Raw genomic sequence first — 26,778 nt, forward strand, 5'->3', positions numbered from 1 at the left:
CACACATCACACAAGTACAGAACACACATCAGACACATCACACAAGCACATAGCACACATCAGACACATTACACAAGCACAGAGCACACATCAGACACATCACACAAGCGCAGAACGCACATCAGACACATCACACAAACACAGTGCGCACGTCTGACACATCACACAAGCACAGAACACACATCAGACACATCACACAATCACAGAGCACACATCAGACACATCACACAAGTACAGACAACACATTACACAAGCACAGTGCACACATCAGACACATCACACAAGGACAGAGTACACATCAGACACATCACCCAAGCACATAGCACACATCAGTAACATCACACAAGCACAGAGCACATATCAGATACATCACACAAGCACAGAACACACATCAGACACATCACACAAGCAAAGAGCACACATCAAACACATCACACAAGTACAGAGCACACATCCGACACATCACACAAGTACAGAGCACACATCACACAAGTACAGAGCACACATCACACAAGTACAGAGCACACATCACACAAGTACACAACACACATCAGACACATCACACAAGCACATAGCACACATCAGACACATTACACAAGCACAGATCACACATCAGACACATCACACAAGCACATACCAGACACATTACCTAGCACAGAGCACACATCAGACACATCACACAAGCATAGAGCACACATCAAACATATCACACAAACACAGAGCACACATCAGACACATCACACAAACACAGAGCACACATCAAACACATCACCAAGCACAAAGCACACATCAGACACATCACACAAGTACAAAGCACACATCAGACATATTACACAAGCACAGAGCACACATCAGACACATCAAACAAGCACAGAGCACACATCAGACACATCACACAAGCACAGAGCACACATCAGACACATCACACAAGCACAGAGCACACATCAGACACATCACACAAACACAGAGCAAACATCAGACACATCACACAAGAACAGAGCACATATCAGACACATCACACAAACACAGAGCACACATCAGACACATCACACAAGCACATAGCACACATCAGACACATCACACAAGCACAGAACACACATCAGACACATCACACAAGGACAGAGCACACATCAGACACATCACACAAGCACAGAACACACATCAGACACATCATACGTGCACAGCCCACACATCAGACACATCACACAAGCACAGAGCACACATCAGACACATCACACAAGCACAGAGCACACATCAGACACATCACACAAGCGCAGAACACACATCAGACACATCACACAAGTGCAGAGCACACATCAGACATATCACACAAGAACAGAGCACACATCAGACACATCACCCAAGCACCTAGCACACATCAGACACATTACCCTAGCACAAAGCACACATCAGACACATCACACAAGGACAGAGCACACATCAGACACATCACACAAGCACAGAACACACATCAGACACATCATACGTGCACAGCCCACACATCAGACACATCACACAAGCACAGAGCACACATCAGACACATCACACAAGCACAGAGCACACATCAGACACATCACACAAGCGCATAACACACATCAGACACATCACACAAGCACAGAACACACATCAGACACATCACACAAGCACAGAGTACACATCAGACACATCACACAAGCACAGAGCACACATCAGACACATCACACAAGCACAGAGCACACATCAGACACATCACACAAGCACAGCCCACATATAAGACACATCAGACATATCACACAAGCACAGAACACACATCAGACACCACACAAGCACAGAGCACACATCAGACACATCACACAAGCACAGAAGACACATCAGACACATCACACAAGTACAGAGCACACATCAGACACATCACACAAGCACAGTGAACACATCAGACATATCACACAAGCACAGAACACACATCAGACACATCACACAAGCACAGAGCACACATCAGACACATCACACAAGCACAGAGCACACATCAGACACATCACACAAGCACTGAGCACTAGAGTTGAGCGAAACGGGTCGAAAAAATTCAAAAGTCGCCGACTTTTGGCAAAGTCGGGTTTCATGAAACGAAACCCGACCCTAGGATGAGGTCGGCCACGAGGTCGGCGACTTACGCGCCAAAGTCGCGTTTCAAAAGTTTGTTTTGCGCTCTTTTTCAGCCAATCAGGATCCACGGACACTGTGGGCAACGTGATGACATAGGCACGGGTCACCACCATCTTTCAGAAGGGCATGCAAGTGATTGGCTTGCTTTGGTGGGCGTCACAGGGGGTATAAAAGGGCGTGCACGCCGACCGCCATCTTACTTCTGCCGATCTTAGTATAGGGAGAGGTTGCTGCTGATTCTGTAGGGAGAGCGTTAGGCAGGGAAGAAGACAAAAAAACTGCTTCTGCTGCTAGCGATTTGGCCTGCACAACACACCAGTCACAGTGTGTGCAAGGGGAGGCTATATAGTGGTGTATCAGTGGTGTTGGTTGTTGGGCTGCCTTTTAAGGCTTCCTGACAGGCTGGCATTGCTGTTTACCCACTGCTCCGCAAACTGCTTTTTTAAAAGCAATCCCAATTTTTTTTTTTTGTCCTGCTGAGAAGAAAAAAAAACTGCTTCTGCTGCTAGCAATTTGGCCTGCACAACACACCAGTCACTGTGTGTGCAGTGCAAGGGGAGGCTATATAGTGGTGTATCAGTGGTGTTGGTTGTTGGGCTGCCTTCTAAGGCTTCCTGACAGGCTGGCATTGCTGTTTACCCACTCCTCCGCAAACTGCTTTTTTAAAAGCAATCCAATCTCCCTTATCCTCTAGTCACTTTTGTCACAGCTGTGCCATCGAGCCTGTCACATAGCGCTCAGATATTCATTGGGCCTCACACAATCCAAAAGTGTCCAGTGTCCAAAAGTGTGTGCAGAGATTCAAAATCTCCCTTACCCTCTAGTCACTTTGGTCACAGCTGTGCCATCGAGCCTGTCACATAGCGCTCAGATATCAGTGGGCCTCACACAATCCAAAAGTGTCCACTGTCCACAAGTGTGTGCAGAAATTCAAAATCTCCCTTATCCTCTAGTCACTTTTGTCACAGCTGTGCCATCGAGCCTGTCACATAGCGCTCAGATATCAGTGGGCCTCACACAATCCAAAAGTGTCCACTGTCCACAAGTGTGTGCAGAAATTCAAAATCTCCCTTATCCTCTAGTCACTTTTGTCACAGCTGTGCCATCAAGCCTGTCACACAGCGCTCAGATATCAGTGGGCCTCACACAATCCAAAAGTGTCCACTGTCCACAAGTGTGTGCAGAAATTCAAAATCTCCCTTATCCTCTATTCACTTTTGTCACAGCTGTGCCATCGAGCCTGTCACATAGCGCTCAGATATCAGTGGGCCTCACACAATCCAAAAGTGTCCACTGTCCACAAGTGTGTGCAGAAATTCAAAATCTCCCTTATCCTCTAGTCACTTTTGTCACAGCAGTGCCATCGAGCCTGTCACATAGCGCTCAGATATCAGTGGGCCTCACACAATCCAAAAGTGTCCAGTGTCCAAAAGTGTGTGCAGATATTCAAAATCTCCCTTATCCTCTAGTCACTTTTGTCACAGCAGTGCCATCGAGCCTGTCACATAGCGCTCAGATATCAGTGGGCCTCACACAATCCAAAAGTGTCCACTGTCCACAAGTGTGTGCAGAAATTCAAAATCTCCCTTATCCTCTAGTCACTTTTGTCACAGCTGTGCCATCGAGCCTGTCACGTAGCGCTCAGATATCAGTGGGCCTCACACAATCCAAAAGTGTCCAGTGTCCAAAAGTGTGTGCAGATATTCAAAATCTCCCTTATCCTCTAGTCACTTTTGTCACAGCAGTGCCATCGAGCCTGTCACATAGCGCTCAGATATCAGTGGGCCTCACACAATCCAAAAGTGTCCAGTGTCCAAAAGTGTGTGCAGATATTCAAAATCTCCCTTATCCTCTAGTCACTTTTGTCACAGCAGTGCCATCGAGCCTGTCACATAGCGCTCAGATATCAGTGGGCCTCACACAATCCAAAAGTGTCCACTGTCCACAAGTGTGTGCAGAAATTCAAAATCTCCCTTATCCTCTAGTCACTTTTGTCACAGCTGTGCCATCGAGCCTGTCACATAGCGCTCAGATATCAGTGGGCTTCACACAATCCAAAAGTGTCCAGTGTCCAAAAGTGTGTACAGATATTCAAAATCTCCCTTATCCTCTAGTCACTTTTGTCACAGCAGTGCCATCGAGCCTGTCACATAGCGCTCAGATATCAGTGGGCCTCACACAATCCAAAAGTGTCCAGTGTCCAAAAGTGTGTGCAGATATTCAAAATCTCCCTTATCCTCTAGTCACTTTTGTCACAGCAGTGCCATCGAGCCTGTCACATAGCGCTCAGATATCAGGGGGCCTCACACAATCCAAAAGTGTCCACTGTCCACAAGTGTGTGCAGAAATTCAAAATCTCCCCTGTCCTATAGACACCTTGTACCTTGTTTTACATTACTATATAGTTTGTTGGATTTTGTCTACATTTCTACCAAAAATGAGGAAGGCTGGTGGAAGAGGCCGTGGAATTGGGCGGGGGTTGGCAGCTGGTAATGATGGTGTTGGTGGTGGATCTGATGGTAGTGGCAAGAGCAAAATAGGACCGACTGCAGGACGTGCTGACCCTGCGTCATCGTCTGGCTACATAAGGCCTCGAACGCTTAGTTTTCTAGGAGTTGGCAAACCGCTTTTAAAGCCAGAGCATCAGGAAAAAGTTTTGTCTTACATTGCTGACTCAGCCTCCAGCTCTATCGCCTCCTCTTCTTCAGTTGTAAAAAGTAAAAGCACTGAGTCGTCATTGGAGGCTCATGTTCATGAACCACACCTTTCATTGTGTCCTTCACCCCAACCAAGATTGAAGGATGACGCAGGCCATACTACTGATTACTCCATGGAGCTGTTTTCACATACCATGCCTGGATTATCAAGTCAAATGGTGAATTACCCAGGCCAAGATGAATCTGACATGGAGTGCACTGATGCACAGCCGCTGATGGATGATTCTGCTGGTACATTCACTCAGAGCACTACATTGTCCTCGCAGTGTACAGAGCCAGATTCTGACCCTGATGAGACTCAGGTGCCCCTTCCCGCACACTATACCACCATACACGGTGACACAGAGGAAGGTGCACATGACATAGAAGAGGAGGTGATGGATGACCCAGTTGTTGACCCAGATTGGCATCCATTGGGGGAAGAGGGTGCTGCTTCCAATAGCTCAGATGAGGAGCATCCACAGCAGACATCGACATCGCAACAGCTGTTATCTGGCAGGCCCGGAGCACTCCAAAGACAGGTTCCAAACATCAAAAGAGTTGCTGGACAGCTTGTCCAGAGGGTCAAAAGTTCACAGCGTGCTAGGCCGCAAAATGTCTGCCAAAGTAGGAAGAGTGCAGTGTGGCACTTTTTTGAACAAAATCCTCATGATCAGGCCAAGGTTATCTGTAAGAAGTGCGCAAAGACCTTTAGCCGAGGGAAAAATCTGAAAAATTTGAATACCAGTTGCATGCTTAGACATTTAACCAGCATGCACTTGCAAGCGTGGACACAACACCAAACCTCAAGTGCCACATGTGCAACTGATCACAACGAAGGTAGTCAGCAACGCTACATTGTTTCCCCCACTGTAAGCCCACCGGTTAGCACAGCAGCAAATGTTGAGGTGTCGTTGCAAGACCACAGCAGTCAGGGAATCCCACTGTTATATCAACGAAATACTGATTCTAGGCCATCAGAAAGAACACCAACTCCATCACCATCATCAACCCTCTCTCAGTCCGCCCTGTCCACCGCTACTTCCACCATATGCAGCTCTCAAGTCCAGCTCACCCTCCCAGACACTATGAGTAGGTCAAGAAAGTACTCAGAATCTCATCCGCGTACACTTGGTTTGAACGCCCACATTGCCAAACTAATCTCGTTTGAGATGATGCCCTTTCGGTTGGTGGAAAGCACAGCTTTCCGCGAACTCATGGCCTATGCGGTACCACGCTATGACCTACCCAGTCGCCACTTCTTCTCTCGCAAAGCCATCCCAGCCCTCCACCATCATGTGAAAGACCGCATTGTCCATGCACTCAAGCAGTCAGTGAGCGGAAAGGTGCACCTCACAACTGATGCATGGCCAGGGCCGTTACGTGTCCATCACTGCGCACTGGGTTAATGTGGTGGATGCAGGGTCCACAGGGGACAGCGGTGGTGGGACAGTGCTGCCTAGCCCACGGTATAGGAAACAGTTGGCTGTAGGCGTTCGACCATCCTCCTCCTCCACCTCCTCCAGAAGCGAAAGCTCGTCCACAGAGCGCAGTCGTACGAGCACTCCATCTGCAGCTGCCACTGTTGCACACGATGTGTCCCCCTATCGAGCAGCTAGTGGAAAGCGTCAGCAGGCTGTGTTGCAGATGATGTGTTTGGGCGACAGACACACCGCCGAGGTGCTGGCCGAGTACTTGAAGCGACAAACTGAGTCATGGCTGGGCAGTGTACATCTTGAGGCAGGCAAGGTAGTTAGTGATAACGGCCGTAATTTTGTGGCAGCCATAGCCCTTTCAAAACTCAGCCACATACCTTGCTTGGCTCACACCTTGAACCTGGTGGTGCAGTGCTTCCTCAAAAATTATCCGGAGTTAACAGCCCTGCTCCAGAAGGTGCGAAGACTGTGCGCGCACATCCGCCGGCCGCCTGTACACTCCGTTCGTATGCAGAAGCTGCAGCGATTGCTCCACCTTCCCAACCACCGCCTCATTATCGACATTGCAACAAGGTGGAACTCCACCCTGCACATGGTGGAGCGGCTGTGCGAGCAGAGGCAGGCCATAATGCATTTGTGGGAGGATACACGGCCAGGCACTTTGAGAGCAGACATGGAGTTGACAGGTGTGCAGTGGTCGAAGCTGAAAGACCTTTGTAAAGTCCTTCAGTGTTTTGAGGAATGCACACGGCTGGTAAGCGCAGACGACGCCATCCTAAGCATGAGCATCCCACTTATGCGTCTGCTCATGCAAACTTTGACGCACCTTAAGAAGCAGGCGTCTGCAGCCAATGTTGATGAGGAGGAGGGAATCCTTGATGACATTCAGCCATTGTCTGCTCAGGGACCTCTCCTGGACGAGGTGGAGGAAGAAGAGGAGGAGGAGGAGGATGATGGGGATGATTACTTAGGGAAGGAGGATGCATCTCGTGGGGCAAGTGAAAATGTTGGCGTGGCAAGGTCTGGTACAGGGTTTGTGCGTGACTGGAGGGATGTGGATTTGCCAGAAAGTGCTCCTCCACCCAGCACTCGCAGTGCATCATTGACACCGGGAACATTGGCCCACATGTCAGATTATGCCTTGCGGATCCTAAAAAGGGACCCCCGCATTGCCAAAATGATGAACGATGACGACTACTGGTTGGCCAACATCCTGGATCCACGCTATAAAGGCAAATTACAAAACATCATGCCACAGGAGAACCTTGACCTAATATTGGCTAATAAACAAGCAACTCTGGTAAATCGGTTGCTTGAGGCATTCCCAGCACACAGCAGCGGTGATGGTTCTCACACGAGCCGTACGGGCCGGGGGCAGCTTGGCAGAGGTGTTCGTGGTGCACACAGCAGAAGTGGCGTTGGAGACAGGGGTTTCATGACAATGTTGTGGACTGATTTTTCAAATACCGCTCACACAACTGGTAATACTGCATCGATGGAAAGTGACAGGAGACAGCAGTTGTCAACTATGGTAACAAACTAGAATCATAGAATCGTAGAGTTGGAAGGGACCTCCTGGGCCATCTGGTCCAACCCCCTGCTCAAAGCAGGATTCGCTAAATCATCCCAGTCAGATGTCTGTCCAGCCTCTGTTTGAAGACTTCCATTGAAGGAGAACTCACCACTTCTCGTGGCAGCCTGTTCCACTCATTGATCACTCTAACTGTCAAAAAGTTTTTTCTAATATCTAATCTGTGTCTCTTCCCATTCAGTTTCATCCCATTGCTTCTAGTCTTTCCTTGTGCAAATGAGAATAAAGTTGATCCTTCTACAATGTGACAGCCCTTTAGATATTTGTAGACAGCTATTAAGTCTCCTCTCAGTCTTCTCTTTTGCAAACTAAACATTCCCAAATCCTGCAACCTTTCCTCATAAGACAGGGTTTGCAGACCGGTCACCATTCTGGTCGCTCTTTTCTGAACTTGCTCCAGTTTGTTGATGTCTTTTTTAAAATGTGGTGCCCAAAACTGGACACAATATTCCAGATGAGGTCTGACCAAAGAGGAGTAGAGGGAAATAATGACTTCACGTGATCTAGACTGTATGCTTCTGTTAATACATCCTAGAATTGCATTTGCCTTTTTTGCTGCTGCATCACACTGTTGACTCATATTCAGTCTGTGATCTATTAGTATACCCAAGTCTTTTTCACATGTGCTGTCACTTAGCCCTATTCCTCCCATTCTATATATGCTTTTTTCATTTTTATTGCCCAGATGTAGTACTTTGCATTTCTCCCTGTTAAAAACCATTCTGTTAGTTGCTGCCCACTTCTCCAGTTTATTTAAATCTTTTTGAATCCTCTCTCTCTCTTCTCTAGTATTAGCTATCCCTCCTAGCTTTGTGTCATCAGCAAATTTAATCAGTTTACCCTCAATTCCTTCATCTAAATCGTTGATAAAGATGTTGAACAATACAGGGCCCAGGACAGAGCCCTGTGGTACCCCACTTGAGACATTCTTCCAACTGGATGTGCAGCCATTTACGACCACTCTTTGGGTCCGATCACTAAGCCAGTTATGAATCCACCTAACAGTTGCCTTGTCCATTCCATACTTAGTCATTTTTTCAATAAGGATTGTATGAGAGACTTTGTCAAATGCTTTGCTGAAGTCAAGATATACTATATCTACAGCATTTCCTTGATCCACCCAATCAGTGATACCGTCATAGAAGGAAATTAAGTTAGTCTGACATGACTTATTAGTTAGAAACCCATGCTGACTCTGTTTAATCACTTCATTCTTATCCAGGTATTGACATACATGTTGTTTAATAATTTGTTCAAAGATCTTTCCTGGTATAGAAGTCAGACTCACCGGCCTATAGTTGCCTGGGTCCACCTTCTTCCCCTTTTTGAAGATAGGAACAACATTTGCTCTTCTCCAGTCTTCTGGCACTTCTCCTGTTCTCCAAGAATTTTCAAAGATTATGGAGAGGGGTTCAAAAATTTCTTCTGCTATCTCCTTCAGTACTCTGGGGTGTAATTCATCTGGACCTGGAGACTTGAATTCATTTAGGTTAGCTAAGTGTTTCCTCACTATCTTTCTGTTTATAGATATCCTGGATTCTTCTATTCCCTTAATAGGACAGTGAATAACAGTTGATGTTGCATTTCCTTTCTGAGAGAAAACAGATGCAAAATAGGAATTTAAAAGTTCAGCCTTCTCAACATCCTGTCTTACCATTTCATCATTTTCATCCTGTAAAAATCCTATAGCATCTTTGACTTTTCTTTTACTTTTGACATATCCCCAAAATCCTTTATTATTGCTTTTGACATCTCTTGCAAGCCTCAGTTCATTTTCAGCTTTAGCTAATCTGATTTGTGCCCTGCAGGTTCTGCAGACAGCATTATATTCTTCTTTAGATATGCCTCCCTCTTTCCATTTTATAAACATTTTTTTCTTCCTTTTTAGCATGTGCTTAAGTTCTGTGTTCATCCATCCTGGTTTCCTTAAATGCTTCCTATTCTTCCCTCTTTTCGGAATTGTTAACAACTGAGCTTTGAGAATTTCATTTTTCAAGATTTCCCATCCTTCCTGGACATTTTTGTCATTAAGGATATCCAGCCATTGGATCCCTCCAATTCTCTTTCTGAATCCCTTAAAATCTGCCTTTCTGAAATCTAACCTTGACGTCTGAGTCTTCACAGGTCTTCCACCTCTAGTTATCCAAAATTCTAAAATAGCATGGTCGCTACCTCCTAGGGTCCCAGCCACTTTTACCTCCTCAACCATTTCCTCCCTGTTTATAAGGATTAGATCCAAGGTAGCAGTTCCCCTTGTTTTCTCCCCTACCTTTTGGAAGATAAAGTTGTCAGCAAGAGAGGATAAGAATTTCCTTGACCTGTTAGTTTTGCCTGAGAGAGATTCCCAACAAATGTCTGGATAGTTGAAATCTCCCATGACAACTATGTCATATTTTTTGGAGAACTTGGCCATCTGATGCATAAAGAGTTCATCTATATCTTCGGCTTGCACAGGCGGCCTGTAGTAAATGCCTACAATGGTGTCCTTTCCATTGTTCTGTCCTTGTATTCTTACCCAAACAGTTTCCACAGAACTCCCAGTCTCTGAAGCTTCAATCTCTGTGCAGATATACGCGTTTCGAACATACAATGCGACACCCCCTCCTCGTTTATCAAGTCTGTTTCTTGCAAATAAGTTGTATCCTTCTAGTCTTGTATTCCAATCATGTGTATTGTCCCACCAAGTTTCAGTGATTCCAATTACATCATATTTCTTTTCCTGTGTTAGTAGTTCCAATTCTCCTTGTTTGTTGCCCATGCTTTGTGCATTAGTATAGAAACATTTTAGTTTGTGATTGGTTTCTCTTTCTCCAATATTTTTATTAATTAGATTCTTTCGTCTTTGTTCTTCCTTTCCACTTCTAATAGCAGAGTTCTCAATAGCATTTGTCAGGTGTATGGCTTTTTCTGGTCTTTTGCTTCCCTTCCCATGTTGTTCTAGTTTAAAGCTCTCCTTACAAGTGTAGCAAGGCGACTTCCAAATACATGCTTTCCAGTCTTCGTAAGGTGCACCCCATCTCTAGCAAGTAGTCCATCGTATAAGTAGTTCACTCCGTGATCCAGAAATCCAAATCGTTGCTGACGGCACCATCGACGTAGCCAGTTGTTCACCTGCAGAATCTTATTCCACCTCCTTGTTCCATGGCCATCCACTGGGAGGATGGAAGAGAAGACCACCTGCGCTCCCAGTTCTTTCACTTTCTTGCCTAAGTCTTCAAAGTCTCTGCAGATGGTTTCCAGGTCGTTTCTTGCGGTGTCATTTGTCCCCACATGTAGTAGCAGGAATGGGTAGTCATCTGTAGGTCTGAAGAGTCCTGATATCCTGTCAGACACATCTTTAATTTTTGCACCTGGAAGACAGCACATTTCTCTTGAAGTTATATCCGGTCTGCAGATAGCGGCCTCAGTTCCTCTCAGCAGGGAATCCCCCATGACCACCACTCTCCGTTTCTTCTTCACAACATTTTTCTTTCTCCATCCAGGAGGACTCTGAAGGCGTACAAGGTTGCTGTTTGTTGGCAAAGTCTTATCCTGATGTATTTCTTCATCTTTTTCCTGCGTGAGAGCCTGGTACTGGTTTCTGAGCAGTATGGGTGCTGACTGCCTCCTGATCCTCCTGCTTCTCTGGGTCACATGTCTCCATTCCTCTGTTTCTTCAGGTGCACTTCGAATTTCTTCTCTTTCTGTAACATGAAGAGATAATTCTGCTCTGTCCAAGAACTCTTCACCTTCCTTAATGATCTTCAACGTAGCTAACCTCTCTTCGAGATTTTGCAACTTTTCCTCCAACAGGGACACAAGCTTGCATTTGTGGCATGTGAAGTTTGGCTTTTCCACTGGTAAATCTGTGAACATGTAGCAAGAAATGCAGCTCACCAAATGGCTCCTGGCCTCTTCCATCTTGAGATTTCTTAAAAACGATGAAAGATGAGCCAAACTTCGGCGCGCGGTTTTTCCGATTTCCTCTTTTCAGCTGCAACCGCCAAAACCCAGTGATCGTTGAGCTCGCGGAGACTCTTCACTTATCCCAGAAGGCACTGGGAATATGCAAATGATCTCCTCAAGACTCTTCCCCTGGTTTTCCGATTTCCTCTTTTCAGCTGCAACCGCCAAAACCCAGTGATCGTTGAGCTCGCGGAGACTCTTCACTTATCCCAGAAGGCACTGGGAATATGCAAATGATCTCCTCAAGACTCTTCCCCTGGTTTTCCGATTTCCTCTTTTCAGCTGCAACCGCCAAAACCCAGTGATCGTTGAGCTCGCGGAGACTCTTCACTTATCCCAGAAGGCACTGGGAATATGCAAATGATCTCCTCAAGACTCTTCCCCTGGTTTTCCGATTTCCTCTTTTCAGCTGCAACCGCCAAAACCCAGTGATCGTTGAGCTCGCGGAGACTCTTCACTTTTCCCAGAAGGCACTGGGAATATGCAAATGATCTCCTCAAGACTCTTTCCCTGGTTTTCCGATTTCCTCTTTTCAGCTGCAACCGCCAAAACCCAGTGATCGTTGAGCTCGCGGAGACTCTTCACTTATCCCAGAAGGCACTGGGAATATGCAAATGATCTCCTCAAGACTCTTCCCCAGGAAACTACTTTTCCTCCCATATCGATGTTCTCCCACACAGGTCATTCCCCTTTGACTATTGGGCCGCTAAACTGGACACCTGGCCTGAATTGGCCCAATATGCCTTACAGGAGCTCGCTTGCCCAGCTGCAAGTGTGCTATCGGAAAGAGTCTTCAGTGCAGCTGGATCAATCCTGACAGAAAAAAGGACCCGTCTGTCAACCCAAAATGTGGATGATCTAACCTTCATTAAAATGAACCACGCATGGGTTTCCAAGGATTTTGTCCCACCTTCCCCTGATGACACATAGGGTGACAGAAAAATGGCTTGCTTTGGTCCACCTCTTCCTGGTACTTCACTTATTTCGCCTTTTGCATCAGCTGAATGTCCAACATCAACATATGCCACTTTCTAAAACTCCCTAACTGTGCTGCCTCCCCCCCATGGCCGGGGTCACCACCTACCGCACGACACCGTGCGAGTGCCGTTGCCCTGGACAGGTGGGTAGGCCGACTCTTGGGCGCGGGCACTGGCACAGGGTCCCTCATAGTGCAATCAAGTGTCTCTGACGGTGGTGGTGCACACCCGCCGTCAGACACACCGCTGTACTATGAGGGGCCCTGTGTGATGTACAATGTCTGCAAGATATGTTTTCTGTTGCAATGTGCTAACAAACCCTCCATTTTCTTTGAGAAGCTGCCTGCCAGTGTCTCAGTTACATTGCACACTACAGCAGCTTCCCTTCCCCCGAGTGCCATAAACCAATTTCCTGCCACCCCATTTGGCTTCTCTCAGCCTCAGCTGAAAGATAAGAAAAAAAAGTGCGGGAAAAACTTCTTTGTTTGAAACGAATAAAACTATGAGAGACTATACCATAAGAACCAAATACCCTAGAGATATGAAAATCACATTTTTGTAATCCGGGCGGTCACAGCGTCGCTGCCGTGGTTCTTGCGAAGCCTAATCCTTTCAGAACCTGAGATATGTGTTCCAGCTAAACGGTGTATCAGAACTACTGCATATTTGGTCTTGAATTATTGTACTCAACAAACCTCAACCAATGATGCCCTATATGTGTCTGTGCGGGCTGCCCCCACGGAGTTATGATTAGTATAAGTTTTCTAGTGTAATTCTAAATTCAAAAGGGAGAGGTGGGATTAACCCAGCATGCATCTCTCCGTGATGTCACATAGCAAGTCTATAAAGCATTTCCTGGACAAAACCAGGGCAGAACAGCTCAAGTCGTCGTGCTAGAAAGACCCAGATGAGCGGAGAAGTGCAGCTCCGCCTCCACCCACCTTAGCCGCATGGTCTGCCTAAGGAACAATATGGAACTGTGAGTGTAATCTCTTTGTTTTCTCCACTTTTATTTTATACCTGTACTGTACATATTTTATGTCTCAATTTTATAGCAACTTTGATCTGTAAGCACTGTCCTCTTTCGGAAAATAAATGATATAATTATTTAGATCTGTCTCTATGCTCTAAGAATCGAACTATACGCCTTTGATAGATAATCGCTACTAATTCAAGGGGTTTGCCACGGACCCTCTTAATTTAACGCTGTGAATTAAGTAACCGTGACTGGTGGCAGCGCGTTGTGTACGGCTATTGCGGCTTGCTGGCAGTTTAGAAGGGTCTTATATTGCTGAATAAGGGGCTGCAGCCACAGCATTGATAATTCCCTTACTGCAGAAGCCTAATTGCCGGTTCACAACAGGCAGCCCGTCCGGCGACCAATTATCCTAGGTGCAGTTCCCTGACTGACCTGAGGGTAAGTGGCGCGCCGGAGAGCTGCAAGTTCCAAAGTGGAACTGAGAAAGTGGGATATACATAAATCCCCGCAGTACTTGGAAGATTGATAGCAGTGGTGGGGCATCCAAATTAAACTCCCTGGGCGACACTAACGGGGGTCCCGCTGCCACCAAAACGCGATGGACAGCTGACCCTGTGTCACCCGTAAGTAGACGAACGGCGGTGGGCTGTTCGTCACATATTGGTGGCAGCAGTGGGATATACATAAATCCCCGCAGTACTTGGAAGATTGATAGCAGTGGTGGGGCATCCAAATTAAACTCCCCCTGCGGCAAATTGTAGAGCGAGATTAGCTTGCTGGATATTTTTGGTCACATGGTGCCAGTGTTGGGATAACTAAGATAAGCCCCACTGCGCCTGTGATAGCCGTGTGCCGGCATTGTGTCTTGTCCCTCCGTCCGCTGATACACCCGTGTCAGTGGTGGGACTGTGACATAGTGGTGACACAGGGTCCGCTGTCCGTCACGTTTTGGTGGCAGCGGGACCCCCGTTAGTCGCCCCCGTATTTGGACGAACGGCCGTGGGCTGTTCGTCACACCCTGTGCCAGTACCGACGCCCACGAGTGGGCCCCCCTTGCTTGGGCAGGGCCCCAGCATTTGCAATCTTTACCTCTCCCTGCTCCTCCGCTGTGTAATCTGGGCCGTCAAATCCATACTGTGCCTGACACCGTCTGAGTCTGCCTCCTGAGACATATTTTGAATGTGTACGCTATCCATACATGTTATCCAGGGATACGGTACCCTTTCTAACCTTTGTGCAATCACGTGCAATCCATACTGGGCCTAACACCGTCTGAGCCTGCCTCCTGAGACATATATTTTGAATGTGTACGCTATCCATACATGTTATCCGGGGATACGGTACCCTTTCTAACCTTTGTGCAATCACGTGCAATCCATACTGGGCCTAACACCATCTGAGCCTGCCTCCTGAGACATATATTTTGAATGTGTACGCTATCCATACATGTTATCCAGGGATACGGTACCCTTTCTAACCTTTGTGCAATCACGTGCAATCCATACTGGGCCTAACACCGTCTGAGCCTGCCTCATGCTGTATAGACATATATTTTGAATGTGTACGCTATCCATACATGTTATCCAGGGATACGGTACCCTTTCTAACCTTTGTGCAATCACGTGCAATCCATACTGGGCCTAACACCGTCTGAGCCTGCCTCATGCTGTATAGACATATATTTTGAATGTGTACGCTATCCATACATGTTATCCGGGGATACGGTACCCTTTCTAACCTTTGTGCAATCACGTGCAATCCATACTGGGCCTAACACCGTCTGAGCCTGCCTCCTGAGACATATATTTTGAATGTGTACGCTATCCATACATGTTATCTGGGGATACGGTACCCTTTCTCACCTTTGTGCAATCACGTGTAATCCATACTGGGCGTGAGAACGGCTGGCGAGCTGTTAAGCAAGCTACAGCACCTGTCCAGACAAGTACAGGGATTCCCTAGCGAGGAGACTTATTTGATTGTTTTCAATGTTGGGACAGCAATTTTTGGGGAGCACTATACTCTGGAGAATGATAGATGGGGCCCACCATACACTGGAACATTCCAAAGGTGGACATCAGACACTGGAGCAGCATTTACAGGGCCCATCATACACTAGAGCATTAGAAATGGGGCCCATTATGTTTGGAGCATTATTTGGGCCCATAAGACAGTGGAGCTTCATCCATGGGGACCAACATATACTGTAGCATTATGTGGAGCTCATCATATACTGTTTCAAACATTATATGGGACCAATGATTCTGTATGGAGAAATAGATGGGCCTCGTCATGAGATGTAAAAAGTGAGGTATTTTTCATTGTACTATACCGCTATTTCTCTGCCGTATCGGAGCATGATGAGTTGTGGTATGTGTTAAAGGGACGTTCTTTCGCCCAGGGCACATGAAAACCTAGAGCCAGCCCTCCCCCCCCACAGTTTGTAGCCAAATAACCCCCATTTTTCAGTGCGTAACTTGTATTATGAAGTTAATTAAGGTTGACAAGCTTAAGAAAGAAGAATTGATGCTTTTGGCATTCAAATGGGCACTGTAGGTGTGTTTCCTGTCCTCTCACTGCCGACTTTTATTCCCTCTTGACTTACATTGGGTTTCGTGTTTCGGGACGACCCCGACTTTTCCCTATAATCGGACGATCTTGCTCGACCCGACTTTTGGAAAAGTCGGGTTTCACGAAACGAAACGCGACCCTAAAAAACCAAAAGTCGCTCAACTCTACTGAGCACACATCAGACACATTACACAAGCACAGAGCGCACATCAGACACATCACACAAGGACAGAGTACACATCAGACACATCACCCAAGCACATAGCACACATCACACAAGCACAGAGCACATATCAGACACATCACACAAGCACAGAACACACATCAGACACATCACACAAGCAAAGAGCACACATCAGACACATCACACAAGTACAGAGCACACATCCGACACATCAAACAAGTACAGAGCACACATCACACAAGTACAGAACACACATCATACACATCACACAAGCACAGAGCACACATCAGACACATTACACAAGCACAGAGCACACATCAGACACATCACACAAGGACAGAGTACACATCAGACACATCACACAAGCACATAGCACACATCAGACACATTACACAAGCACAGAGCACACATCAGACACATCACACAAGGACATAGTACACATCAGACACATCACACAAGCACATAGCACACACCAGACACATCACACAAGCACATAGCACACATCAGACACATCACTCAAGCACATAGCACACATCAGACACATTACCCTAGCACAGAGCACACATCAGACCCATCACACAAACACAGAGCACACATCAGACACATCACACAATCACAGAGCACACATCAGACACATCACCAAGCACAAAGCACACATAAGACACATCACACAAGTACAAAGCACACATCAGACACATTACACAAGCACAGAGCACACATCAGACACATCACACAAGCACAGAGCACACATCAGACACATCACACAAGCACAGAGCACACATCAGACACATCACACAAACACAGAGCACACATCAGACACATCACACAAGAACAGAGCACACATCAGACACATCACACAAGTACATAGCACACATCAGACACATTACCCTAGCATAGAGCACACATCAGACACATCACACAAGTCCAGAGCACACATCAGACACATCACACAAGAACAGAGCACACATCAGACACATCACCAAGCACAAAGCACACATCAGACACATCACACAAGCATAGAGCACACATCAGACACATCACACAAGTACAAAGCACACATCAGACACATTACACAAGCACAGAACACACATCAGACACATCACACAAGTACATAGCACACATCAGACACATTACCCTAGCATAGAGCACACATCAGACACATCACACAAGTACATAGCACACATCAGACACATTACCCTAGCATAGAGCACACATCAGACACATCACACAAGTCCAGAGCACACATCAGACACATCACACAAGAACAGAGCACACATCAGACACATCACACAAGCACAGAGCACACATCAGACACATCACCAAGCACAAAGCACACATCAGACACATTACACAAGCACAGAGCACACATCAGACACATCACACAAACACAGAGCACACATCAGACACATCACACAAGCACAGAACTCACATCAGACACATCACACAAGCACAGAACACATATCAGACACATCACACAAGTGCAGAGCACACATCAGACACATCACACAACAACAGAGCACACATCACACAAGTCCAGAGCACACATCAGACACATCACACAAGAACAGAGCACACATCAGACACATCACCCAAGCACCTAGCACACATCAGACACATTACCCTAGCACAGAGCACACATCAGACACATCACACAAGGACAGAGCACACATCAGACACATCACACAAGCACAGAGCACACATCAGACACATCACACAAGCGCAGAACACACATCAGACACATCACCCAAGCACAGAGCACACATCAGACACATCACACAAGCACAGAGTACACATCAGACACATCACACAAGCACAGAGCACACATCAGACACATCACACAAGCACAGAAGACACATCAGACACATCACACAAGCACAGAGTGTGATGTACAATGTCTGTGAGGTATGGGGTTTTGTCCACAAAATATGATGTTTTCTGTTGTAACTTTCCAGAAAGATCCGGCAGATGACAATCCAGGCTGCTAGCTCTGCAGCTTCATCCCTCCTCCCTTCACACACACACATAGCAGTGCCACCCCCCCTCCTCTACAGCCTGTGTTCGCACTAGTAATAGGAGACCCCCCTGCTGTTACAACCATTTGTTTCCTTCTCTCAGCTGAAAAATGCGGGAAAAGGTCTTTGTTTGAAATAAAGGTTAGTAGTAAACCTTTAAGAGCCTGCCCTGCGAAAACCGTACCAAGTAGAGATATGAACATCATATTTTTGTAATCCGGGCGGTCACAGCGTCGCTGCCGTGGTTCTGGCGAAGCGTAATCCTTTCAGAACCTGAGATATGTGTTCCAGCTAAACGGTGTATCAGAACTACTGCATATTTGGTCTTGAATTATTGTACTCAACAAATCACAGCCAATGATGCCCTATATGTGTCTGTGCGGGCTGCCCCCACGGAGTTATGATTAGTATAAGTTTTCTAGTGTAATTCTAAATCCAAAAGGGAGAGGTGGGATTAACCCAGCATGCATCTCTCCGTGATGTCACATAGCAAGTCTATAAAGCATTTCCTGGACAAAACCAGAGCAGAACAGCTCAAGTCGTCGTGCTAGAAAGACCCGCAGATGAGCGGAGAAGAGCAGCTCCGCCTCCACCCCCCTTAGCCGCATGGTCTGCCTAAGGAACAATATGGTACTGTGAGTGTAATCTCTTTGTTTTCTCCACTTTTATTTTATATTTGTACTGTACATATTTTATGTCTCAATTTTATAGCAACTTTTATCTGTAATCACTGTCCTCTTTCGGAAAATAAATGAAATAATTATTTAGATCTGTCTCCATGCTCTAAGAATCGAACTATACGCCTTTGATAGATAATCGCTACTAATTCAAGGGGTTTGCCACGGACCCTCTTAATTTAACGCTGTGAATTAAGTAACCGTGACTGGTGGCAGCGCGTTGTGTACGGCTATTGCGGCTTGCTGGCAGTTTAGAAGGGTCTTATATTGCTGAATGAGGGGCTGCAGCCACAGCATTGATAATTCCCTTACTGCAGAAGCCTAATTGCCGGTTCACAACAGGCAGCCCGTCCGGCGACTAATTATCCTAGGTGCAGTTCCCTGACTGACCTGAGGGTAAGGGGGCCGCCGGAGAGCTGCGAGTTCCAAAGTGGAACTGAGAAAGTGGGATATCCATAAATCCCCGCAGTACTTGGAAGATTGTTAGCAGTGGTGGGGCATCCAAATTAAACTCCCCCTGCGGCAAATTGTAGAGCGAGATTAGCTTGCTGGATATTTTTGGTCACATGGTGCCAGTGTTGGGATAACTAAGATAAGCCCCACTGCGCCTGTGATAGCCGTGTGCCGGCATTGTGTCACGCCCCTCCGTCCGCTGATACACCGGTGTCAGTGGTGGGATTATGACATAGTGGTGACACAGGGTCCGCTGTCCGTCGCGCTTTGGTGGCAGCAGGACCCCCGTTAGTGTGGCCCGTAAGTAGACGAACGGCGGTGGGCTGTTCGTCACATATTGGTGGCAGAGCGGTGGGATAATCCTAGAGCATTAGTGATTTGGTTTGAGCAATCATTCCTCTCACTAAAGACCTGCACGGTTCCTGCGGGAATCCTGCATTATAGGTTTTGGAGAACAGACTCAGTGGTTACTAGTCCTGAGACATTAGTGTGTACTTGCAAGTATCCCCCTCCCGTTTCTTCGTTTTGCTTTTTCTATCTTTTATTTGGCAACCATGGCGGTGATGACAGTGGAGTGGTATCAGAAGCAGAAAAAGGACACCCTTGCTGGGTTATGCACGTACCGAGGCATAGACGCCGCAGGCGGAACCAAAGATCAAATGATCGCGGCTCTAGTGCAGCTGGACACCGACCAGAATCCAGCGAGCCCAGAAGTTGGCCCAACTGGCAATGGGGCTGCAGCAGAGGCTCCACTCCTGAGCGCTGGCCCCACATTCAACCAGAACGGGGTGGACCCCTATCTGCAAATGGCCTTGGACGAACTCCCCGCCGAAGACAGTGATGGGCGGGTGAGGCTGATCCAGCAATATCGGCAGGAGGCCCAAGCCGAACGTGAGCGCCAAAGAGAGGCTGAGAGAGCCGAGCGCCAGGCGCAGAGGGCCCATGAACTGGAGGTACTCCAGCGGGGTGGGAATGCCCCCACATCCCGAAGCAGTGAGCCCAGCAGCGTCCAGACTCCTAAACCCAGGCCAGAGCATTTTCCCATGATGGAAAAGGACGGGGACTTGGACACATTTCTGCGAGCCTTTGAGAAAGCCTGCAGACAGTACCAGCTGCCTAGAGACCAATGGGCAAGGTACTTGACCCCAGGGCTAAAAGGCAAAGCCCTGGAGGCATTTGCTTCTCTTCCGCCAGAAGCCGATGACGACTGATGCCATAAAGCAGGCGCTGATCGCCAAATACTGGCTGACACCTGAGGTATACTGAAAGAAGTTCCGGCACCTCCAACGTGGCCCACACGATAGCTACAGTGATGTGGTGCAAGGACTCAGGACCCACTTTGACCAGTGGATCCATGGACTGTCCGTTGAATCCTTTGAGCAGCTACGGGACCTGATGATCAAAGACCAGTTCCTGCATCTCTGCCCAGCTGAGGTCCGACAGTTCATCCTGGACCGCGAACCAACGAACGCGGACAAAGCGGCGCAGATCGCCGACAACTACGAGGCCAACCGGAAGCCCGAGATGCGGAGGCCAGTTGCCACCAGCTGGAAAGGGGGTAAGCCAGCAACCAACCCCAGTGCCCCAGCTAGCCGTCCCTCCGGAGGCCCTGTCCCTGTTGCCAACAACAGGCCGGCTACTGACAGTCGCCTGTGTCACCACTTCCAGCGGCCTGGTCACTTCTTTTACACCTGTCCGAATAGGCCGAAGAACCCCCCAGCCAAGGCCCCCGGGCCCAACGCCTCTGTTCTTTTGGTGGGAGGTGTGGTTGGGAGGGCTGACGACAACGTTCAACCTGTTCAGGTGGGGGCCCGTCTTGCTACAGGCCTCAAGGACACCGGGGCTGAACGAACCCTCATCCGTCCTGGACTGGCGGCCCCTGAAGAGTTTGTTGAGGGGAAATCCCTGACTGTCACCGGGATTGGAGGCACCCATTGTCCCTTGCCAGTGGCACGAGTTTATCTCGATTGGGGTGCTGGGAGCGGGTTGAGGGAGGTGGGAGTGTCTGAAAACCTGCCCACTGATGTTTTATTGGGGACTGACTTGGGGGCGGATGGTTGCATACTACATCCTTGACACCCTTCCCCAAACTGATAATAAGGGTAACGTCAACCCTGATGATGATGATGATGACGGGAAACTGAATGTGTTACCTGCTAATGCCTTGATGAGTAATGATGCAACTAACAACCATTCTTTCCCCAGGTATGATGCTGATGCTGATGTGAATGTGCCAAAGCAAACTGATAACCATTCTTCCCCTAGGAAGGATGATGATGAGGTTGATGTATCTGTGCCGACTGAACCCGTTAACCCTTTCTTTGAAGCGGTAGATGTGTCCACAGGTACCGAAGTGCTTAGCCCCGTCACTCTGCGGAGTGAGACGGCTGAGGAACCCCTGGCAGGAGTAAGCAACGGTGCTCAAGAGAATGGGGAGGTGCATGGGGACCATGAGGAAGGTAATGCCATGCAGCTGACCAGTGCCACCGAGGAAGGTAACTGGCCCATAAGTAGCACTGCTCCTAAAGTGTTGGGGGTGGATGGGGAGGTAGAGCCCAGGGCAGCACCGGCTGGTGGGTCTGTAGAAATCCCCAGGGAGACAGCATACATAGCAGCTGTCACACGCAGTCAGAGTGCCCAGATCGCAGGTAACGCACTGTCTTCTGGACCCTCTGCTGCTACAGGAGAGACTGAACCAGAGGTGAACCCAGAGCCGGTTCCAGAGGGTCCCAGTAAAGAGGGGACCCTGACGTCACTTCTGGCAGCCTCCAGCATGGAGTTCCAGGCTGCTCTGCACTCAGATGCCAGCCTGGAGAAATTGAGAGGTCTCGCCGAGACGCCCACCTCCAAGTCTGATAAGGAGAGGGTGTTCTGGGAACGAGGAAGGTTGTACCGGGAGACAGTACCCGGAGATCCTAAAAAGGAGTGGTTGAGGGAAAGACAGCTGGTCGTCCCCTATCAGTTCAGAACCGAGTTGTTGCGGATTGCCCATGAGATTCCACTCGCTGGACACTTGGAGATCAGCAAAACAAAGGCACGGCTGTCTCAACACTTCTATTGGCCCAAGATGGGGACAGAGGTAACACACTACTGCCGCTCCTGTGCCACCTGTCAAAAAGTGGGTAAGGCGGGGCCTGCTCTTAAGGCTCCCCTTATTCCTTTGCCGGTGATAGAGGAGCCTTTCCAGAGAATCGCGGTGGACATTGTAGGACCGCTGTCCGTCCCCAGCAGCTCCGGAAAGCGATACATTCTCACCGTGGTAGACTACGCTACCCGGTACCCAGAGGCAGTAGCTCTGTCTTCAACCAGGGCAGATAAGGTGGCTGACGCACTGGTGACCATCTTTTCAAGGGTAGGATTTCCCAGGGAGATGCTTACCGATCAAGGGCCCCAATTCATGTCTCGCCTAATGGAGGCTCTCTGTGAGAAAATGCAGGTGACGCAGCTGGTATCGAGTCCGTATCACCCACAGACTAATGGTTTGTGTGAACGCTTCAACGGTACCCTCAAACAGATGCTCCGCATACTGGTTGAGACCCAAGGGCGCGACTGGGAGCGGTACCTCCCACACCTGCTGTTCGCTTACAGAGAAGTTCCGCAGGCCTCGACCGGGTTCTCCCCCTTCGAGCTCCTGTATGGCAGGCAAGTCCGGGGACCCCTTGGGTTGATAAGAGAATCCTGGGAAGATGAGCCAAACCCCACAGAGGTGGCCATCGTGGATTATGTCATGCGCTTCCGTGACAAGATGCAGACCTTGACGCAGTTGGTGCATGACAACATGACGCAGGCTCAGGCTGACCAGAAGCGCTGGTACGACCAGAACGCCCGGGAGCGGACCTACCAGGTGGGTCAAAAGGTGTGGGTGCTGGTCCCCGTACCAACGGATAAGCTTCAGGCAGCCTGGGAAGGCCCATACGTCGTCCACCAACAGCTCAACCCGGTCACCTACGTGGTCACGCTTGACCATGCTCGGGGTAGGCGCAAAGCCTTTCACGTCAACATGCTGAAGGCGCACTACGAACGTGAAGCTTGAGCACCTCCTGGAGGCATGAAGAATGCCCCTGCCACTTTCCAGCGGATGGTCAACCACCTGCTTCGGGGACTTGAGGAGTATGCGGTGGCGTACTTAGACGATATTGCCGTCTTCAGTTCCACCTGGGAGGAACACCTTCAGCACCTCCAGGAGGTGCTCAAGCGTCTTCACCAGGCAGGCCTGACCATCAAGCCGGGGAAGTGCCAGATAGGCATGCGCGAGGTCCACTACCTGGGGCACCGGGTAGGCGGGGGTTCCATGAGTCCGGAGCCAGAAAAAGTGGACGCAATCGTGTCCTGGCCCACCCCCAGGACCAAGAAACAGGTGAAGTCCTTCTTGGGCACTGCAGGGTACTATAGGCGGTTCGTACAGGACTATAGCGCCCTTGCCAAACCCTTGACTGACCTCACCAAGCAGAGGCTACCCCAAACAGTCAACTGGACAGATGACTGTGAGGCGGCTTTCCAAGCTTTGAAAGCAGCCCTGTGCAACTCTCCAGTGTTGAGAGCAGTCGACAGCAGTCGCCCGTTTCTGGTACAGACCGACGCCAGCGAGTTTGGCCTTGGTGCTGTGCTTAGCCAGGTCGAATCGGGGGACCAAGAGCACCCCGTGTTGTACCTGAGCCGGAAACTTTTGCCAAGGGAAGTGGCATACTCGACCATCGAGAAGGAGTGTCTGGCCATGGTGTGGGCACTGCAACGTTTGCAGCCCTACCTGTACGGGCGCGCCTTCACGGTGGTAACTGACCACAACCCTCTGAGCTGGTTGCACACAGTGTCCGGAACCAATGGAAGGTTGCTCCGCTGGAGCCTTGCCCTTCAACAGTACGACTTCACTGTAAAACACAGGAAGGGCAGTGAAAATGGCAATGCCGATGGGTTGTCCCGCCGGGGCGAACCCGCTGAGGTGCGCAGGGCGGATTACTGAGAGGTAATGCCTCCTTAGCGCCCTCTTAAGGGGGAGGTGTGATGTACAATGTCTGTGAGGTATGGGGTTTTGTCCACAAAATATGATGTTTTCTGTTGTAACTTTCCAGAAAGATCCGGCAGATGACAATCCAGGCTGCTAGCTCTGCAGCTTCATCCCTCCTCCCTTCACACACACACAGAGCAGTGCCACCCCCCCTCCTCTACAGCCTGTGTTCGCACTAGTAATAGGAGACCCCCCTGCTGTTACAACCATTTGTTTCCTTCTCTCAGCTGAAAAATGCGGGAAAAGGTCTTTGTTTGAAATAAAGGTTAGTAGTAAACCTTTAAGAGGTACAGTACCAAAAACAGTACCAAGTAGAGATATGAAAATCATATTTTTGTAATCCGGGCGGTCACAGCGTCGCTGCCGTGGTTCTGGCGAAGCGTAATCCTTTCAGAACCTGAGATATGTGTTCCAGCTAAACGGTGTATCAGAACTACTGCATATTTGGTCTTGAATTATTGTACTCAACAAATCACAGCCAATGATGCCCTATATGTGTCTGTGCGGGCTGCCCCCACGGAGTTATGATTAGTATAAGTTTTCTAGTGTAATTCTAAATCCAAAAGGGAGAGGTGGGATTAACCCAGCATGCATCTCTCCGTGATGTCACATAGCAAGTCTATAAAGCATTTCCTGGACAAAACCAGAGCAGAACAGCTCAAGTCGTCGTGCTAGAAAGACCCGCAGATGAGCGGAGAAGAGCAGCTCTGCCTCCACCCCCCTTAGCCGCATGGTCGGCCTAAGGAACAATATGGAACTGTGAGTGTAATCTCTTTGTTTTCTCCACTTTTATTTTATATTTGTACTGTACATATTTTATGTCTCAATTTTATAGCAACTTTTATCTGTAATCACTGTCCTCTTTCGGAAAATAAATGAAATAATTATTTAGATCTGTCTCCATGCTCTAAGAATCGAACTATACGCCTTTGATAGATAATCGCTACTAATTCAAGGGGTTTGCCACGGACCCTCTTAATTTAACGCTGTGAATTAAGTAACCGTGACTGGTGGCAGCGCGTTGTGTACGGCTATTGCGGCTTGCTGGCAGTTTAGAAGGGTCTTATATTGCTGAATGAGGGGCTGCAGCCACAGCATTGATAATTCCCTTACTGCAGAAGCCTAATTGCCGGTTCACAACAGGCAGCCCGTCCGGCGACTAATTATCCTAGGTGCAGTTCCCTGACTGACCTGAGGGTAAGGGGGCCGCCGGAGAGCTGCGAGTTCCAAAGTGGAACTGAGAAAGTGGGATATACATAAATCCCCGCAGTACTTGGAAGATTGATAGCAGTGGTGGGGCATCCAAATTAAACTCCCCCTGTGGCAAATTGTAGAGCGAGATTAGCTTGCTGGATATTATTGGTCACATGGTGCCAGTGTTGGGATAACTAAGATAAGCCCCACTGCGCCTGTGATAGCCATGTGCCGGCATTGTGTCACGCCCCTCCGTCCGCTGATACACCGGTGTCAGTGGTGGGATTGTGACATAGTGGTGACACAGGATCCTCTGTCCGTCGCGCTTTGGTGGCAGCGGGACCCCCGTTAGTGTGGCCCGTAAGTAGACGAACGGCGGTGGGCTATTCGTCACACAGAGCACACATCAGACACATCACACAAGCACAGCCCACATATAAGACACATCACACAAGCACAGTGAACACATCAGACATATCACACAAGCACAGAGCACACATCAGACACATCACACAAAGACAGAGTACACATCAGACACATTACCCAAGCACAGAGCACACATCACACAAGCACAGTGAACACATCAGACATATCACACAAGCACAGAACACACATCAGACACATCACACAAGCACAGTGCACACATCAGACATATCACACAAGCACAGAACACAGATCAGACACATTACCCAAGCACAGAGCACACATCAGACACATAACACAAGCACAGAGCACACATCAGACACATTACACAAGCACATAGCATACATCAGACACATCACACAAGCACAGAGTGCACATCAGACACATCACACAAGGACAGAGTACACATCAGACACATTACCCAAGCACAGAGCACACATCAGACACATCACACAAGCACAGAGCACACATCAGACACATTACACAAGCACAG

Source organism: Dendrobates tinctorius, unplaced genomic scaffold, assembly GCF_039654945.1.
Source record: "Dendrobates tinctorius isolate UK_male_01 unplaced genomic scaffold, ASM3965494v1 ptg000028l, whole genome shotgun sequence".
NCBI lineage: Eukaryota > Metazoa > Chordata > Amphibia > Anura > Dendrobatidae > Dendrobates > Dendrobates tinctorius.